General features: G+C 42.5%; 1 non-coding gene across 1 annotated transcript; it reads left to right on the forward strand.

Moving 5' to 3' along the window:
- Nucleotides 1–4,838: 4,838 nt before the first annotated feature.
- Nucleotides 4,839–4,910, forward strand: Trnag-ucc. The gene has a single exon. It is a non-coding gene; the product is annotated as a tRNA-Gly (tRNA).
- Nucleotides 4,911–6,129: the final 1,219 nt, after the last annotated feature.

The raw sequence follows: 6,129 nt of genomic DNA on the forward strand, positions 1-6,129 counted from the left end.
AAACGTCCCCATCTGTTGACTCAGGGATCTAGACGTGGCCTCTACGATCCATTACAGACATGCGGGTAAGCTGCCTGTCATCTCGACTGCTAGTGATACCATGCCATTGGGATCCAGCACGGCGTTCCGTATTACCCTCCTGAACACACCGATTCCATATTCTGCTAACAGTCATTGGATCTCGACCAACGCGAGCAGCAATGTCGCTACACCATAAACCGCAATCGCGATAGGCTACAATCCGACCTTTATCAAAGTCGGAAACGTGATGGAACGCATTTCTCCTACTCCTCATCAGGCAACGCTGGTAAACTGCTGTTTGTGTATGAGAAATCGGTTGGAAACTTTCCTCATGTCAGCACGTTGTAGGTGTCGCCACCGGCGCCAATCTTGTGTGAATGCTCTGAAAAGCTAATCATTTACATATCACAGCATCTTCTTCCTGTCGGTTAAATTTCGCGTCTGTAGCACGTCATCTTCGTGGTGTAGTAATTTTAAGGGCCAGTAGTGTATTTCCACGGCGCATTCTCCTCACAGATGAATATATTCTTTTCTCAATTCTCGAAACAGCCATGTCTGGACAGACAAAAACCCACATCCCACGCATGTCCAGGTTTTCCAACACAGATATGGTATCAATGTGTGGGCAGGTATTCTCAATGGTCAAGTGACTGGAACGTACATATTTCTACCCGAGCTCACGGGTCCCGTCTACTTGACCTTCCTACAACAGGTATTGGGCATATTGTTTGATGCTGTGCCATTGGACGTCCGTCAAGGCATGTGGTTTCAGCATGACAGCGCATCCACTCACTTTTGACGTCTTGTTCGGGAACATCTGGACGAACATTAGGACGCAGATGGATAGACCGATGTGGTCCAATCGCATGGCGTCCGCGATCACTGGATTTGACTTCATTAGAATGTTTCTTCTGAAGAGACAGAAGGTCTGGTGGCACGAGTTGTGGTCACTGCAGGACACTTTGCAGAGATATCAGGTGTGACATATGTACCATAACATCATTCACGGGTACAATATGTGCACCGAACTTGGTGATGGCCACGTCGAACCTTACTTGTAGTGCATCAGAATGCTAACCCTCCTTTGAAAAGACAACAGTGTTTATGAAAACTGATCGTGGTTCCTTTTTGCGGATTTTTAAAGCACGTGATGTACTGGATCACACCTAATAAACTACTTGTATGTTTTCAAATGGGTGTACCAAGGAAACGGAACGTTTCTAGACATGGGTTCCAATCCAAAATATTTTCTACTCTGTCACTTCTACAGGTCCTAGGGGTTGTAAGGGGAATTTTAGAGCACCCTGTATATTCACTTCCACTCTTCGTCTGACACACAATTTGTACGTTTTTACCATTTATCAGTTCTATATAGCGAGGGAAGTTCCACTTCACTTCGAAACTTCTGGCAACATTCTTCCATTCCTCAGTATCCTTTGGAATCTGAAACATAAAACATGATCATTACTTGCCTTATTTTTTTCAGAATGTGCCTCCAGCACCAAGTACATGAACAAATACAGCGAAAGGAAATGAGAAAACGGAAAAAAGAACAGCTGAGGAAATTGGGAAAGGAGCTTGAGCTGAAGAAACATACGAGATTTTGAGAAGTGCTACCACCAGAGTCGAATGGGCTGTATGTGATGAATTCATTGGTAATGAAATAGGAAATTCCCCCCGATAACGCAAACGCGCTTAAAGCACATATCTGAAAATGTACTGCTCAAAGTAGCATTGGGGGAGTGTGAAAAGCAAACTCCTAGCATCACACCATTACTGGTACTCGAATAAGAAAAGTGCCGAAATAAGCTGTCCGGAAGCTATTTGCGAAACTGTGTATACTGAAAATCTCCACCAATACTTTCAATTTATATAATAAGTGAAATATTTTGTAACAATTATTTTTAATTTGGGTTATAAGTTACTTAGATTATTAAATTAAAAAATTATTTAAACAAAGTCAATATTGAATACCGCGTACTTACCTTTATATAATTGTTCACCACTGGAAAAATAGCTTTATACTCTTCTGGCAATATGAGGAAAACACAAAATACACTCCTGGAAATGGAAAAAAAGAACACATTGACACCGGTGTGTCAGACCCACCATACTTGCTCCGGACACTGCGAGAGGGCTGTACAAGCAATGATCACACGCACGGCACAGCGGACATACCAGGAACCGCGGTGTTGGCCGTCGAATGGCGCTAGCTGCGCAGCATTTGTGCACCGCCGCCGTCAGTGTCAGCCAGTTTGCCGTGGCATACGGAGCTCCATCGCAGTCTTTAACACTGGTAGCATGCCGCGACAGCGTGGACGTGAACCGTATGTGCAGTTGACGGACTTTGAGCGAGGGCGTATAGTGGGCATGCGGGAGGCCGGGTGGACGTACCGCCGAATTGCTCAACACGTGGGGCGTGAGGTCTCCACAGTACATCGATGTTGCCGCCAGTGGTCGGCGGAAGGTGCACGTGCCCGTCGACCTGGGACCGGACCGCAGCGACGCACGGATGCACGCCAAGACCGTAGGATCCTACGCAGTGCCGTAGGGGACCGCACCGCCACTTCCCAGCAAATTAGGGACACTGTTGCTCCTGGGGTATCGGCGAGGACCATTCGCAACCGTCTCCATGAAGCTGGGCTACGATCCCGCATACCGTTAGGCCGTCTTCCGCTCACGCGGTCTGCATGTCCAGCACGAACGCTGGTCCAACTGAGGCGCCAGGTGGGAATGGCATGGCAAGCCGTTCCACAGGACTACATCCAGCATCTCTACGATCGTCTCCATGGGAGAATAGCAGCCTGCATTGCTGCGAAAGGTGGATATACACTGTACTAGTGCCGACATTGTGAATGCTATGTTGCCTGTGTCTATGTGCCTGTGGTTCTGTCAGTGTGATCATGTGATGTATCTGACCCCAGGAATGTGTCAATAAAGTTTCCCCTTCCTGGGACAATGAATTCACGGTGTTCTTATTTCAATTTCCAGGAGTGTATGTTACTCCCAATTAGTGACTTGTACGAGTCTCCCGGGACTAGAAATGTGAATGTGATACCCTATCGAATTCTTGGTGAAATGCTGTCTTGGTATTTGGTATCTTTCTGTAGAATCAGAGGTGTAGTTAACTGCAGTAAATAATTAAATTCTTCTTTGACAATCTTGTAAACTTATTAAATAAGGCACCATCATCTGCTGCTAAATCTCCTACTATACTAGCCCGTGGACCCTCGTTAAATATTCTTCTGTTCCACTGTCGTTTTCTTTTCCGTCGATTTTGGTTTTCGTTGTTAGCTGCATGTGCAATAACCAAGTGATCAAGTGACAGCAGTGGCGACCACTGCTGTCACTTGATCACCCATTCTCCTGCAGAACTGTGTGGCACAGATTATGTTGCTGTGGTGTAAATTAACCTGTCGCATGCAATGTAGGCCACAAGATGTTGCCATTTGTAAGATGCTATTAGACAACGCACGCCACTACGTTACGAGGTGTTGCCCCAGTATATTAATGCAAAGGTTCGAAACATTTAGAGAAACAAATTGCTTTCGAGTAGGGAGAATAAATAGAAACGGGAAAATTATCCCGCTATCATTTCTCCTACATGAAAGAAAGGAAAAAAAAACACTTTTTCCTTAGTTCTCCTCAACCCCCTACCCCGAGCCGCTCTCCCCATCTTACGCCTCCCCCAGTCTTTATGAAGGCAATCTGGCTAATGTATTGGATAATTCGAACCACTTGCGAACAAAGTCTTTTCATTTTGACTCATTAAGGGTTGAGAATTTCGGTTATTAGAGGCCGGCGTTCTTCTTTGCTCGGGCAGTTTCGGAAGGGTGGCGAGCGTTAGGAGTAAGGGAAGAGCTGGTGAGACCGGAGAAGCGTGCTCTGAGCGGGAGCCTTGCTTCGGCCTGATTTAATAAGCGGCACACTATTACGCCAAATGAACGAACTCCATTTTTGATATCAATTACATTAAACTCCCAAAAGAGGAGAAGGAGAGGTCGTCTGCTTTTTTTCCCTCTCTCCTTCGTCTTCCCCCTCTTCATTTTCAGAGTCGGCGCCGACGGCCAGGCAAGCAAAAGAGTAGACGGTAGCGCCAACGTCGGCAACGGCTCCAATTACCGCTAATTCGAAATGCTTGCTGACAGATGGCAGCAGCAGTGGCGTCGCGGCCAACTAATTCGCATAGTCGCGCCTGTTGAAAATGTATCCTACGGCTTCAACGTTGTTCCCGTACCTTAAACGTATATTTGTCTCGTGTAAAACATTTCAAAAATTAATGCTGAACGCAGATTAATTACATTTAGCGCAATAATGAGTTACGGAACCCTTTACTTTTGCAATTGCACTGAAGCGTCTTAAATCTAAAAAATAACTATTTCACTCAGAATGATGAGCACAACTTACTTTCAATTTAGGAGCTTCCTTGGAGAGAAGCCGCGTCATGTTGTAATCCAGTGACCGTTATTTTGCTACATGATGCGGCTATATAGACAGAAAATTTGTGTGTTAACGACTGAGCACGAAACCCTATGCACTTACGTCAAATTATTATTGTCCTTTTCTCCGATTCACTATTTTCGACTTGATGTGGCATTCAAGGTGTTGTTACCTCAATAACGGTAGTGAGAAATTTTAGAGTAATATAAACAGCTGTAGCATTTTGCTCTTACATAGCCACAGATCTGTTTTAAAATTGACTTCTGGTGATCCAGAAACTAAATTATTTGTGTTCCTTCACATCTGAAGGGAAAAAAAGGCATAAAAAATGCGTTCATTTTAAGTTATGTTTTGTAGTAACGTAATCCTGTCACGTGGCGATGGTGGTGTAATGGTCAGCATAGTTGCCTTCCAAGCAGTTGATCCGGGTTCGATTCCCGGCCATCGCATTCATTTTTATCTATTTTATTGATGTCTTTCGTTAACACAATGAAAGCTACAGTAGTTACATACGCTTACCGAATCTATCAGTAAAACGAAAATAACTTCTTTATAATTTCCATGAGAAAAACCTAAGCCTTTACAAGGTTTACAAAAACACATTAATGGTTGTTTTGCTATAGTGTGACTGTAACTAATACAAATGTCTTTTTATAGCAACGTTTTGTCATAACGAAAGTACATATTTTCAATATGGTACTACATTTGCATATCTTCTGTCTTTACTTAGTCGCAAAATACTCTTAAGGAGATACCAAATCTTGCTAGCGATCAGTATTAATTTGAATACTAACAGGAGAATATCCTCGACAACCGAAACACTAGAAGTAAAGGAAACAACCCATACCTTAGTTTTATTTCATCATGTACAGCTTACGTTTTAATCCACTATTTCCTTAAACATTCCAATTATTTAAATGATTTTCTCATTGAATATGAGTCTCGGCTCCTCATTTATGATAAGAAAACAAATACTGAAAGACAGTGAAATCATGTTACGACGATATTTTGAAGTCAATGACAGAATTTTTTTGTAATATAGCCAATTTACTCAGTTTTACTGTCGCTGCATTGAACCAGTAGATTTTAAAATACAAAAGCGGAAACATTTTAATAACGTAGTTCGATTACAGGATGAATACGAAAAATAATAAAATCTCACCATACGTTACTTTTATTTATTTATTATGACAAGATTATGGCCATCAAGCCCTCTTCTACATCTGATCAGGCATTCTACACACCCGCATTTATCATTATATTCATTATGGCTCCGTGTACCAAGGAATACGTTTAATGTGGAATAGAATGCTTAGAAATGACGTTAGTAAAAACATTAACATTCGGAATAATAAATTTGTGTTAAAAGTAGATTCGGAAACGGACTATACTGATAAACACACCGTACAGAGAACGAAACCTCACATTCTAGGCTTTATTCGACAGTTTTCACTTCCCGAAAAAATTACTTTCTGGAATTAAAAGCTATACCTGTAGTGATTTTATTGAAACTCGACTCACAAATAAGCTCTCGGGTACAGAATATTGTAAATTTGTTAGACCATTGTGATTGTGATGACTGACTTTTTCCTCTTTTTCATCTTCCTATTCGTTGTCTTCTGTCTGTAGCATTGAATTTTTTTCGCCATATTGTACTCCTCAATGAAT

The sequence above is a fragment of the Schistocerca americana genome, chromosome 8, assembly GCF_021461395.2.
Source record: "Schistocerca americana isolate TAMUIC-IGC-003095 chromosome 8, iqSchAmer2.1, whole genome shotgun sequence".
Lineage (NCBI taxonomy): Eukaryota > Metazoa > Arthropoda > Insecta > Orthoptera > Acrididae > Schistocerca > Schistocerca americana.